Source organism: Onychostruthus taczanowskii, unplaced genomic scaffold (genome assembly GCF_017590055.1).
Source record: "Onychostruthus taczanowskii isolate IOZ18803 unplaced genomic scaffold, ASM1759005v1 scaffold142, whole genome shotgun sequence".
Lineage (NCBI taxonomy): Eukaryota > Metazoa > Chordata > Aves > Passeriformes > Passeridae > Onychostruthus > Onychostruthus taczanowskii.
This window is the reverse complement of record NW_024498597.1, coordinates 263,806-278,005: the sequence shown is the minus strand read 5'-3', so window position 1 is coordinate 278,005 and position 14,200 is coordinate 263,806. Positions and strand designations below refer to the sequence as shown.

At 48.3% G+C, this 14,200-nt stretch overlaps 1 protein-coding gene and 1 long non-coding RNA gene across 5 annotated transcripts in view; one reads left to right on the top strand and one right to left on the bottom strand.

The window, feature by feature from the left end:
• RALGAPB (Ral GTPase activating protein non-catalytic subunit beta) overlaps window positions 1-6,559 on the bottom strand; it is a 62,973-nt gene extending 56,414 nt beyond the window's left edge. For all 4 annotated transcript variants that reach the window (XM_041398187.1, XM_041398188.1, XM_041398189.1 and 1 more), the window contains exon 1: window positions 6,416-6,559. The gene's annotated coding sequence lies outside the window, so the exon portion shown is untranslated. The remainder of the gene's footprint in view (window positions 1-6,415) is intronic.
• A 2,044-nt stretch (window positions 6,560-8,603) lies between these two features.
• Window positions 8,604-12,485, top strand: LOC121332624. The gene is made up of 2 exons (XR_005952178.1): window positions 8,604-9,133; window positions 12,227-12,485. It is a non-coding gene; the product is annotated as an uncharacterized LOC121332624 (long non-coding RNA).
• The last annotated feature ends 1,715 nt before the right edge of the window (window positions 12,486-14,200 follow it).

Genomic DNA, 14,200 nt, shown 5'->3' with positions numbered 1-14,200 from the left:
CACAATCCAGACCCTTGTAAATTCAAGATGCACATATAAATTTCACACATTTGACAATCCAGAACACATTCCAACAGTTGTTCTTCAACCTTAGTATGTTTTTCACCAAGACAAGCTTTAACACAGGTTGATTACAGGGATTACAGCAAGTTTCAGCTCAGGACTATATGCCCATTTTAGATACTTAAACCTGATAAGTGACTTCACCTCACACTTCTGCTTGCACCATCTTTGCAGGAAAGATACTCCCATTTACACAACATCTTTAGGTAAGTAGAAAACAGTTCTACAAGTATTCTGCTCATGAAGCAATGGCTGCAATTCACCCCATTCCCTTTTTCACCTCAACAGCAGTTAAAAAGAGACACCAGGAAACTTCCAGGAAAACCTTAGTCATTTGAGAAGAAAAAACTCAGCCTCTTTTATATTCATAAGGTATTTCTACAGCAGGCACTACTCGAAACTGGTAGCTGGAAAACGCAATTCAATGATAATGAAGAGTGCCCTTTATCTGCAGTGAGTTCAGGACTGGCTGAGCCTTTAGCTGCACCACTAGCTTAAACCCAGCACCACTTTATAGTTCCATTACAGCACATACAGGTTCCAAATCTATGGCATTGGGGTGCATTTCACATCCTTGTAAAGTCAATGCACACTCCATAAAAATCTACAACTGTCCCACAGATTCCAGACAGAAAAGCCACTAGGAAATTTCCCAGGCAGTGCTCTCAGAACCAGACACAGTTCTCCTTTCAGTAACAATCCCAGCACAACTGCAGTTGCATATTTCCCCTCACTGCCATTTGAGATCAGGAAGCCAAGGTGACCGAGAACTAACCAGGTTTTTGCAGTGATAGGAGCTTGGGATGGGTATTCTGGCATTGCTGTGAAACCTCAACCAAGAGAGGCATTTAGAAGCAGCAGAAGTTAAGCTGTGCTCCCACAGTCCATCTCCAGGCAGCAGCACCCTTGTGTCCTGAGCAGCGGCTCGTGCTGCACCAGCAGCACCCACAACACCTTTGTGCTGTATGGGGCAGGGCAGGGAGCCAGGCCAGAACCCCCTGCCCTGGGAACAGGCAGGGCAAGGCAGCACCAGTCTGGGCAGTGCTCTGGGCAGCTCAGAGACACAGCCAATTTTGATCCACACATCAAACGCGTGCAGAGATCTGATCTAACTCAGATGAGAAACATCTGTGCAAACACAACAGAGCAGTGAGGACCCAGGGCCAGAGGGGTGGCAGGAACATCCCTCAGACACCAGAGTGCTTTGTACAGGCTTACAACAACGCTAAACTGCTGCTGAAGCAGGTGGGACCACAGCAGCCTAAGCCACCAGAACTGTGACTGCGCCATCTCCTTTTCCTCCTCTCCCTCCAGAATCAACAGCCTTTTATCCGTTATCTGTGCCAGGTGACCGCGTGAACAAGGAAAACAGGGTTGGCACAGGAGAAAAGCAAGGAGTTTTCAAGAGACACAGCTCAGAGCAGCTCAAGCTGTCACACATGGCACTCCAAGATCCATTTGCCAACTACACTTACCTAGTACAATTTGGAAGCCAGTCAGTTATACAGGGAATATTTTGAGCACTTCCCTTAGACATTCACTGGCCCAAAACCAAACAAAAAGCCAGGACCGGAAATACACATTCCTAGTGAAAAGCCTATTTAAACAATCTGCCTATTTAGCTGACTCCCCAAATGTTTATACCCAAAACCTATGCAAAAAGCCTGATGATTTCCTTCAAGGGAGACAAAAAAGTGAGGCAGCAAGATCTTGTCTTCCAAACTACATCCTTTGCGGTTTGAGACAGCAACCACATGTGCTTATCTGATAGTGAGTTAACCAGAGCAGCAGCAGCCTGCAGGATGTACAATCCCTCCATCCTTCAGGAACCTTGCCTCCTCTGGGGACTGAGGCAGGGGGAATGCTCATATCACTGTGGTCAAAACCCTTAGGCTTAGAGAAAAATGGCAATTCCAAGACACAGAAAAGCCATGCACACAACCCCCCAAAATCAAACCAAACCGAAAACCCAAACAAAAAAACAAAATACCAAACAACACCTACAAAATCCCAATCCTCAGTGATGGCTTTGATCACTGCTTAGCTCCACTATCTAGGTTTCCATACTGGTATCTTTTCTTTTCATATCCTATAGCCACAGACATGCGTCATCTTCCCCCTTCTCTCCTACCTGACCACCATCTTAGTCTCCATTGTGTGTTTGGAGTCAAAGCAGAAGGGACAGAAGCAAGATATAATCCACTTTCCAAGTCTTCCCCTCCTCTCGCATCCCCACAGCACTTTGCCTCTATCCCCAGAGCAGAGTCCCTACCCGCTGTCCCACAAGGGAAGAGGGGAAGCACTCTCCATTCCTCTCCTGTGACACAAGTTCATTAGAAGCATGTAACCCTGTAACAGCATTTGAGGAACACTGGTTTAAATAAGCTGATTTGAACTGACAAAACAGCATGTCTTTTCCATGCCTGCCCTCCAGCTGGCAGTAAACGGCTCATGGCAGGAGCTGATCAACGTGTGATAAGCACAGCACGCTCACTGCGGCCACCCAGAGCAGGGTGCCCCGGTGTGTGGAAGTGCTGTACCATACAAGCAAATGGCAGGCTATGCCTATGCGGGAGCTTTCTCATCTAGAAGAATCCTGCTGCATTTTAGAAAACTTTAATTGCACTAAGGCAGGGGAACACGAGAACATGATCACCTGCCCTCATGCAGCTCCCTGCCACAATGAAAAGAAGATGCAAAGCTCTTCTGGGTGAGCCTTCCACACTTCTGAGGAGTAGCACTTTTAACAGATACATATAACAGGATATATACAATATGCCATGCTGAAGAGGTTTAGTAACAGGACAACAAAACATCTCATACCACGCACTCCCAGCCTGCTGCCTGACATTCATACATAAATTTAATCATCAGCCTGTATCTTGTTAATATTTGAGGCTTCCTTTTGTCTTGCCATAAAAGAAGCCTTCTGTTCATTTTAGCAATACACAGGGAATACTGAAAGAGGTAATTGGTTCAGATGCAAAATCCTTATGAGGGAGATTTATCAAGGTATCGATCTATTCTCCCCCTTACATTTAGCAGTTAAAAGTTTTTATTTGGAAGGACTAGAAGCTACTTTTTATTTAAGACTCCAGTTCAACTGCTACTTGAATTGGAAATGGCTGCAATCGTTAGGACTGGAGTATCTCTAAATGTATCTAGTATGCAGCTTCTTCTAACTGGACTTAAAAAAGGAATTAAAAAAGGTTGGAAAATCTCCAATGATATCCAAAACAATATTCCTCACAGATTCCACACACTGACCAACAGCTTCCTAACTTGCCTCAGACAAAGAGCACCTAATGCTGTGCAGCAGCAGGACTCCCTCCCTTCCGAGATGCTGTATTTATCAGAACCTACTGAAACACCAACGACAAACTGAAGACCAAGAACGCAACTGCCTTTGACTTCTGTTTTTGCAATGCTTCTGTATTTCAGAAGCACCCTCAATAAAGCACCCTCACTTGCCCAGCTAACATCTCCCAAGTTTCATGAAGATGAATATTGGCACTTCACATACATGTCTTATTGGGGCTCAAATCACTGAAGACACTCAGAAAGGTGATTAAGAGGAGGGGTGAGTAGAATAATAAATAAACCTCTGTTTTTCACCATCAGTTTTACACACTCTTGTATGCTATATGTTCACTGTATGTTCCTGGAGGCTGCACTAAATAAAATATCCTCACACTCTCACAGGCAAACCTGGAAAGAAATCACCAGCATTAAAACTAGCAAAAGCAAGGAGACATTCATTTACTATGAAACTGAGCATTAATTCCAATATTCCCTAGTGTGGTAAATCATCTGGATTTCAATGTATTTCCTCCCAATCGGTTTCACCTTAGGAACTTCAGTTGTTATCACCGTATAAACCACAGAATGTGGATGTCTCAGCATTGAAGACCCAAGATCCTCAGTTCTCAAACACTGCAGAAGCCAGTGAGCACAAAAGAATAACGAGTCCATAAAACTCAAAAAATAAAGTTCTATTTCCAGTTTCCAAAGATTTAATATGAACAGCTGCAGCCAACATATTTAAACTCCTGGATCACTGAAGTTAGACAGTGAGAACTAAACAGTGCCACATTCTGCAGTTACTGTGAAGGCATGTGCAGGAGGTCCAAGCCTGAAGTTGAGGTGTTCGGAGCATGTGCAGGAGAGAGGTCAGGGAATCAATGCTCATGTACAGAGCAGTTCCTCAGAAAACGTGCACTGAGTGAGGGAAGTGCTGGGGGCAATCATGAACATTTAGTCTTTTGTGTTAAGCAGCTTCAGATGTAAAATGAACTATTTTCCTACAATGCAAAAGAACTTCAAGCACAAAGACAAGCTGTCCCAAAACTGGATCCTTCTTGGCTTTTACTAGAACCAAAAAAGCAGACCAGACAGAACAGATAGTACAAGAAATGCAAACAGAGACCATCAGCAGAGATAGGCTCACGGAAGGCTGAAGGCCTAATTGAGCCTAAACCAGAGAAAAAACCATCTACATCAAAGTTCTGGGATATCACATATGCTTTACTTCCCTGGAAAAAAAGACAGTCCTCTGGTTTAACATGACCTCTGCTACCTAACAGTACTAACATCTGCTCTCCAGAGGAAACAATTCTTGCCAGAAAGCCATCCTGCCACAACCCACCTTCCCCCAAAGCACAAACCAGACATTTATGAGCAATTTTTCTCAGTCATGTGACATTCTGAGCATGAACAGCTGCTATATGCCCACTTGTCCCACTGCCCTCCAAGTTCATGTTGGACAAGAGGAGTTAGACCTAGCTGAGACTAACTGCACCTCTGGTATTAAGCCTACCAGGCCTGAGGAAGCACAGCCCTCCTGGTAGCTCACCTCTGGAGCCACCTAACAGGTTAGCTCTGCCTAAGGCATGCACTGTGTGTAAAGGACAACAGCCAAAGCACAGAGCAGGCAAAAAATAAAAATGATAGAAGACTGAGAGAAAGACCAGCAGAAAGTTGCCACTTTAAGTATTCTGTTAAAGAATTAAAAATATATGCTTGTCAAGGTTACTATTAATTGTTTTTAAAGTCTATATTCAAGGCAAGAAGAGAAGAGGCAAACAAAAAAACAAACTCCTGTCATCCTTTCCCAAGCCATTCAGCCACAGCACTACCAAGGGTCAGAGAAGAGAATCACAGCTACCCTTGCCCTGAGAAGACAAATTTGTCAGATTTTATTGCATTTCTACAGCAGAATTTAATACATGAATGCGCCACAGGGAAGGCTGGGTCTCAAACACAAAGTGCCATTTAGGCCACAGGATTCCGGTCTCACTATCTCCAGCACTCCCAGTTCATGGACCTCATCGCTTCTAGCTCCTGGGAACACTGCTGCACACAGCCTGGCCAAAGAAGGAGGCAGGGCACTTGCTCGAGAGAAGGTCACTGCCTACAGGTTGCATACTGTTACATGTGAAGATGAGCAGAGCCATAGGAAAGCAAAAACATTTTGTATGTTTTGGTTATTATTCTGCTTTCAAGCATCATTACTCAGACATCAGTACTACTCTGCTTCTCACTGTCACTCTCATTTTTAACAGTAGGTTTGAGAAAATTAACTTCCAGGCGAGTCACCTGAGAATTTAGCAAGTTTTCAAACCCCTCATTTGTGCGAAAAACTATTTAATGAACTTGACCACAGAGTGCAGTCGACTGAGAAAAATTTTTACTCAACAGTTTCTTTTACATTGGCACTTATTCACCAGTCCAGTTTCTCGTGAAGTCCCCAAACTGCTCAAGCAGGAAGGACTCTCGGCAGGCACAGCCCCCTTACTCCGGGGAAAAGCCTCGCTACTGAGCCCGTTTGTCAAACAAAAAGGATCTACTATGCACTGGGCCCAGAAACCAAATGAGGCAGGGAAAGCAGAATCCCTGCAGACCCCGGGAGGCCTGAGCCAGGCACGCTCGGCACCAGCGGGCTGTTGGTCGGACTCTGCGGGGAAACAGCGACACGAACTTTTTCCTCCCTCAGGTCCAGTTCCCGCTCGCAGGTTCCACACGGGAGGAAGGACGCGGGTACCACCTCACGCTCCTCCCGAAACGCCGCTCGACGCCCGGGCCGGAGCAGGGGCCGAGAGGGGCCCTGGGCCGTGGGGGGTCATCGAGAGTCGCTCCCGCCAGCCCTGCGGTGGCTCCGCGGCACCAACCAGGCGCGAGGCGCTGGGGGAGCCCCGGGGACAGGCTCGCCCATCGCCGCCCCGCTCGGGCCCCGCCGCGGCAGCGCAGAGGTCAGCGCGGTGGAGGCTCCGGGCGGCGCCCGCACCATAGGCCCCGCGGGCGGCGAAGCGGGCAGAGCCCGACGGCGTCGTGGCGGGAAGCCTGGCCGTCTTACCTGCGCCGAGAGCCCGGCAGACATGTCGGGGCGCGCCACTCCCTTAGGCCGCCGGCGCCACAGGGCCGCGGCCACACGGGACCGGGAGCGCCGCTAGCCGCCCTCGGCCCGCACCCGCTTCCGGCAGCGCCACAAAGCGCACAGCGGGGCAGTCCCCTGCGCATGCGCAAGCCCGCTATAGCGCGATTCCCCACCCCTGCACGCTACTCCTGTGCCGGCGGCACCGAATAAGTCGCAGGGACAGGCTGTGCGCATGCGTAGAGCGGCCGCCGCTGTGCCTGGCGCCGCCGCGGTGTTCTCGCTCTTAAAGGGGCCGCGCACGCCAGCCTCGCCCGTACCCCGCGCTCCCCGCGGATCCCGGAGGCTCCGCCATCTCACCGTTCCCCGGGCGCTGCACCCGGCCCTGGGAAAGGCCTGTGCGGCGCACCGGGACTGACTGCCCCCGGGCCCTCGGGTGGAAGGAGCTCTTGGCGGGCCGCTCCAGCTCGAGCTCCGTGGGCAGTGACCGGGAGCCGCCGGTGCCGTTCCGCTAGCCTGGCTCCGGTTCCTCTTGCACTGCCAGCGCGGGCTCTGCTGCTGTCCGGCCTGGCCTTGCCCTGCCCTCAAGCCCCGCTGCTGCTGCGCCTCGGCAGCCGCGGCTCAGCCTGGCTGTGGCTGGGAAGGGACAGTGACAGCACCAGCTCTGTTTCCCCAGGCCGCGTCTCCCTCTTCCCGCGATCTTTATTCCCATCCCGCGTTCACTTGCCGCTCCTCTGGCCCATAGTACTGACTAGTCTGCAGGTGCTGATGGTACTTGCTACAGCGACATGGGTTACCTGGGTTCAAACTCTGGGCAGCATGTGAGGGGGGATTCTGCCCCTCTGCCCACTCAGGTGAGACCCCACCTGCAGAGCTGCCTCCAGCCCTGGGGAGCCAACATCAGAAGGATGTGGAGCCGCTGGAGGGAGTCCAGAAGTCGCCATGGAGATGGTCCCAAAGCTGGAGCCCCTCTGATCTCGAGCTGGGCTGGGAGAACTGGGGGTGTTCACCTGGAGGAGAGGAGGCTCCAGGGAGACCTTGAAGTCCCTTCCAGTGCCTAAAGGGACTGCAGGAAAGCTGAAGAGGGACTTTGGGACAAGGGATGGAATGAGGGACAGGACGAGGTGGAATGGCTTCCTGCCAAAGAGCAGGGTTAGAATAGATTTCTTAAGTATTTTTTTAGTATTTCTTTACTATGAGGGTAGTAAAACAATTTTCCCAGAGAAGCTGTGGCAGCCCACCTGTGGAAATGTTCAAGACCAAATTGGATAGGGCTTGGAGTAATCTTGTCTAGTGGAAAGTGTCCCTGTTTATTTCAGGGGGCTTGGAATAAAAGGCCTTTAAAAAGTCCTTTCCGACTACTTTCTGATTCTGTGAAAGACAGCCAGTGGAGAAGGCAGCACAGGGCACTCTGCAGGGAGCAATGCCTTGCTCAACAGCACTGTTTAGGGATGGTACAAGGGCCTGGTGTCCTGAGAGCCCCTGGCAATGGGCCCCTTTACCTCACCCGCGGAGCAGCACCATCTGCCTGCCTGTATCACCCTGGGGCACGATGTGTTCACCTCTCTGCAGTGTTCTCTGCTTTCTGCAAGCACTGCAGCAGCTGCACTGCTGCTAAAGTCACCACAGATTCCTTATGGGCTGTTCCACAGGGGCCAGGTTTCCAGGTAATTTCTTCAGCATTTGCCTGCACTGTTTCTTGTTCAGTGCAGCACTAAGATGCTAACCTAAACAAACAGGAGCCTGCAAAGTAATTTTTAACCTCTTATATTGCCATCCATTGAAGGAACACCATATATCACAGTGCAAACTGTATTCCTGCTCCCCTCCCTGGCAGGAAGACTTCTAGTCTGCACATTCTCTGCATGGAGACTGCTGACAGCAAGTGATGTAAGTTTCATAATAAAGATTTGCTCAGTGCTTTTAATGTAAATCTTTTCCTCCTCTTTGTTCTGCCCCCAAGGGGAGAACAAGGCCCTTGCAGGACATATCCCTTCACAATACCATGAATTTTTGGTCCCTAATTTAGGAAAAAAAAAAAAAAAAAAAAAAAAAAAAAAAAAAAAAAAAAAAAGAGAGAGAGAGAGAGAGATCTGAGTTGGTCAGGCTTCTGGTAGTGATAGAATGCAGCACAGATGGAGAGGACTGAGTGGAAAGTGCATTTTTGTCTTAGTCCAAAAGACAGGTGTCTGCCAAGGGAGGCAGGAACCTCCCTTGGAAAGCAGAATATGACCCCCTTCCCTCTGAATTATTACAACTTTGAAATTGCAGGGCTTTCAGCCAAAGGTATGAGAGCAGGAACAGCGGTTCCTTGCCAGCGTGTGTGTGTATAACACGGCAGACAAACGGCAGCCCCGGCACAGCGAGGAGCAGCCGCAGAGCCCCAGGGCCGCCTTCTCCCGCTGCAGGCGCCTTCCCCTGCCCTGCAGTTCCGGGCGCAGCCAGCAGGGGCGCTGCTGGCTCCCGCCGGGCGGGGCGGGCGATGATTCCCCCGCGGCTGCAGGGGGCGCTGTGGCGCGAGCTCGGCCCCCTCTGCACACGGCACTGGCGGGCGGCCGGCGGGAGGGAGGGAGAAGGGGCTTCCTGTGGAGCCCTCAGGGACAGCCGGTGCCGCTGCACCTCCGCACGGCGACACGGACTGCAGCAGAACCTTGGAAGCAGCTGGAACGGCAGAGGCGGGCACACCCAGGGTGACAAAATGTAAGAGAAAATTCCGCAGCCGCAGCCACAGGGCATCACGGCAGGCAGGGCTGCGGGGCTACAGTGCAGCAAAAACTCGGAGCAGTGGCAGAAAGCAGCCTGGTTCCTGAACATGGCTGGAGACCTTCCCTCGGACAGGGAAAGGGCTCGGGGTCCCAGGGCTTCCCCTGAGGCACTGGAGCAGATGGTGAAGGTTCTTTTTTAGTGACTGTGAAAAACGCCAATCATTTGTTTTTAAAATTTTAAAAGTTTAATCGTAATAAAATGGTTATACAAATAGTAATATAATTAGAGTAATAAAAATTTGAACAATTGAGGTTAGGACAATATGAGACAATAAAAAACAAAGAATTACGGACAGTCCAGGTACCTCTTTCTGGGCAAAATAAGCCCAAAAAGGGACACACATTAACAGAGGATTAACCCTTAAAAACAACAGCCTGTTGCATATTCATACACCTCATACATGATGCATAAATTCCATTCAAACACAGGATTTTGTCTGGTCAGTGTAATCTTCTTAATCCTAATGGTGTCTTCAGGGCTGAGAGAGGCCGGAAGAAGTTAGTTTCTTAAAAAACTCTCTTTCTCTGAAAGATTTAGGCGTCCTGTGGCTGCTATCTGGTGCAAGTATCTCATTCCATTCTTTAAAAAAATATCCCACATACAAAATTTCTATTTTAACATTATGTTGTAACCTAAAACTGTATTTAACACACTACTTAAAAAAATTAATGCAGCATAACTTTCTAACATAACATGTATAAGATTCATTTTAATATTTGTGAAAAGCCAATCATAAAACACACATTTTTCACAGTGAGGTAGGGTGTTAACAAGGTCCCAGTGCAGCCACTCCCACAAGCAGAGCTTCACTCGTGGTAGGAGAAGACAGCAGGAAATGGAGCCTGACAGCAGTGGGGAATTCTCCCCACAGCAACCACAGCCTGTCTCCCCCCTGATGCTGAGAGAGAGTGCCCAGCCCCTTCCCCCTGCCCAAACCTCTCGCTATCTCTGCCCACCCAAAAGAAACCCCTCAGTTCAGAGAGTAGCCAGACCCCTTTCCCCTGTGTTATGGATATGATGGTAATTCGTGCTGATAGAATATGGATATAAGAATAAAATAGAAATCTTTAAAATCACACCAGCGAGGGAAAAGGGGATTGCTTCACAGGATGGCGAAAGCCAGCTGGCAGCTGAGCAGGAGGTGTGTCATTACCATAGGAAGTGGACCTAGCCCGCACAGGAGATGGGTGTTCTCACTGGTGTGAATGCCTGGTGGCTCATGGAGATGTACTTCTCAGACAGACAGAACCTTCAAGGACATACATCTGAATGCGGGATTCCGGAACCCAGGAGCAGATACACATCAGTTCCTGGACAAGGCTTTGTCCAGAGCAGAACAGGGAATAGACACAGCGTGAATATGAAGAACTCCAAGAAAGGACAAAGGGACTCTGCCGCAGGCAAGAAAAAGAGTATAAAAACCAGACTCTGCCAAGTGGCATTTGTGATCACAGGGGATTCAGTGCAATAGGGGCAGGACCTGAGTTCACCCAGCTCTGATCCCAGGGTCGGTGCTGTCCTTGATTGTTGGCTGTTGGGACTGTATATCGGTTGCAAATAAATTTACTTTTTATTTTTATTTAAATTGGCTGGGTCAATCTTTACCTATGACACCCTGCATCATGGCAATTTCTTTTTCTCTCTTAAGTACCAGTCAGTTTTGTCTCCTAGCAACATATGGGAAAAAAATCCCTGAGAGAAAGAAAACAAAAGGAGCAATCCTAACCTCCAACAATTTGTTTCACAAGAGAGTCTCAGAGCCAACGGCCACATGTGCAGAGGTGAAACTGCAAAGCTGGCTCATGGATCCCCCATTCCCCAAATCACAGTCTACATCTTCCTCTCGGCCCCTTACCTGCTAGATCAGAGGAGTAAAAACTCCTTCCAACCTCATACATTTTGCTTGACAGCACCAGAGCAAGGGAAGTTGAAGTTCACCTATAGCAGCCCATGGAGAGCCACCTTTCCCTTTTTTGACCTCAAAACCACTGAGAGTGGCCTCAGGGCTGCCAGCTGCAGCTGTGCTGCCTCTCTGCAGTTCACCCTGTATGGATCCATGAAAGGAATGAGAAGGAGGTATTTTTACAAACAAACTGTGTGCCTGATGGTAGATAAGGCTAGATACAGAGAGGTGAAAGAACCATACATTCCACAGGAATTCCACTTATTGACACAGACTGTTACTCACCCAAGACTGCTACATCTCTGGATTTAGAGAGAAACAACAGAGAAACAAAGAAAAAGAAAAAGGGGGGGGGGGGGGGTTTCACCATGATATTTTTATGAAAAATCTTTTCGCTAGGATTTTCTCCTGAGAAGCCTCAGAAAAGAAATGTAAACAATCACCTATCTGATTGCTTTGGAATGTGGTCTGGAGATGGTTTACCGACAGATGTGTCTTTGATTGGTCTCATGTGAATTGTTTTTACTTAATGACCAATCACAGCCAGCTGTGTCGGACTCTGAGTCTGTCACGAGTTTTGATTATTCATTCCTTTCCTAGCCTTCTAATGAAATCCTTTCTTCTATTCTTGTTAGTATAGCTTTACTATAGCATTTTTAATATAATATAATACCATAATATAATAAAACAGCCTTCTATGAAATATGGAGTCAGATTCATCTCTTCCCTCATGCTGGGACCCGCGAACACATTGATGGGTGGGGGGTGGTTTACATTAGAAGGGGGTATTAAGCATTTTGGGAAGTCTGTACCTCTCAAGTATCTCAGCCAATGGGGAAAGAGAGAGGGGAAATGTGGCCAGAAAATTAGGATAAAAAGAGGCTGTGTCCTCCAAAAATTTTGAGAGACCTCATGGGGAATGCCCCATGGCCTCTCCCTTTATTCAAATAAAGTAAAAGGACTCCTCTGTCTCCATTTTGGACATAAACCTCTGGTGTTTGTCGATTAATTTTTCTGGTATTCATGTATTATCAGAAGGCTCACGAAGCTTACAATTGCCGTGTAACCTTTATTTATGTATAAAAAAGCTAAGATTACTGTCTCTTTCTTCCCTGTCCACTCAGGATTCTCTCTTCAAACCAAACTGCAGCAGGATTGCTCATGGAACAAAATGGAAGATCCCCATTCACAGCAACCACATGGATCCTGATGTGAGAAACTCTGCTTACTTTTAAAATTACAAAGGTTTATTAAACCTTAACAAAAATACAGAAGACAGAATGTTATAAATGAATAATGTGATGGTTGGTTCTCACAATTAAGAGATGGATATTATGTGTATGTTAAGAAACGTCTTGTAAATGTGTAGTGAAATTACTGTAATATGTCCTCCCATAGTCTTCTTTTCTGTCCCCCTTGTAATAGCCTTGGTAGTGAGGGCATTTGGGAGCGCTGCCTTGTTACCAGGAGGCGCAACATGACAACATGAGCTGGCCTCCAGCCAAGACGTAAGAAAGTAATCTCCATGAATCTCCAGAGAAAGAGTTGATTGACAAAATGTTGGGAAGTGCTAAGAGTATAAAAGGCAGAGCATCCATTTTGAAAACAAGCATGTGACTGCTAGTTACGGAGACTCCCAGCACTGTAATTTTTCCTTATTCAGTCCTTTGTTGTATTTTTTGTTAAGGTTTAATAAACATTTGACATTTTAGGAGTGCCATTTCTCACATGAATAAGGAAAAATTACAGCGCTCGGAGCAGGAAACTAAACTGCCATGTACTTTTCCTTATCTCTGGAGCTAGGGTCATAATTCCACTAGGCTAGTTTCTTTCTCAGTGGGCTATCTGTGGGTACATCTATTGGTATCTCTTCACTTCTTCCTTCACCCATCGGGGATTCTCTACTGGCTCCCAATCCCATCCTGACAGTCAACTACAGGCCCTCTCAACAAGGCCCACCTTCCCGGGAGGGAGGAAGGAAGGAAGGAAGGAAGGAAGGAAGGAAGGAAGGACAAAGAAAGAAGAAGCTTTACCTTTTTGAAAAACAAAAGCAAATAAAAAACCCCCTTACAGTCCGGGGACCCCTGTGCCACTGGGTCGGTTCTGCCGCTCCTCTCCCACCTTGGCTTGGCGCCCATGGCACACCAGCAAAAGCAGCTGCTGAGCCACTCACGTGGTCCTCTGCTCGTGTGGCTTTATGCTAACAGGTTGTGGGGAAGCCTCCGCAGCTCAGTGCTCAGGCCCCCCATTCCCAGTGTTATGGGTAAAAATTGATCAATCCAATTTAATAATCAAATAAAAAAATAGAATTTATTTTGCGACCGATATACAGTCTCGACAGCCACAATCAAAGGGACAGCATTGTCCCCAGGTTCGGCGCTGGGTGAACACCGGTCCGATCTCTATCGCATCGGACCCCCTCTGTTCGTGAAGGCTGTCCCTGTCCGGGTAGTTTTATACAGTTTATTCTGCCTGAGGCAGAGTCTCTTTTCTTCTTTTCATGGCTTCACATATTCATGCAGTTTCTTTTCTCTGTGTTGAGCTGAACAAAACCGTGTCCAGGAAGCAACTGAGTAATTGAACTCAATCATTGAGTTACTGGAACCTGGCATTGAGATGTGTGCTCCTGATGGCTCTGGCTATCTGATCGGAGATTTTGGGGGGCTCAAGAACACCTGGGGGTGCCAGGTTGAGGGTTATCAAATTTAGGGGATGTTTGACTGTACTTGTGTGAGCGGCAGGGTCTCAGAAACTGCATCGGGAGGCCATGTGGGTAGCAGCAAGCTGGGACCTGGCACAGCAACCCCCAACACTCGCGGGCCCAGAGGAAGCAGCGGTGGCGCTGCCGAAGGTCAGAGACAGGCTCGGTTGTGCAGGGTCTTGGAGGCCTTAGGCGGGAACCCGTGTGGGGACCTGGTACAGCAGCTCTTGATGCCTACCAACTCACCGGGGACAGAGGCGATGGCGGCCGTGCTAGGCGTGGTTCGTGCGTGGCGCCGCTGAAGATTGGGGGCTGACCCAGTGCAGAAAAGCCGTCGCTTGGAGGATCCTGCAAGGTTTCCCAAGTGGGAGCTGCAGACCGGTGTTTCCCAAGTGGA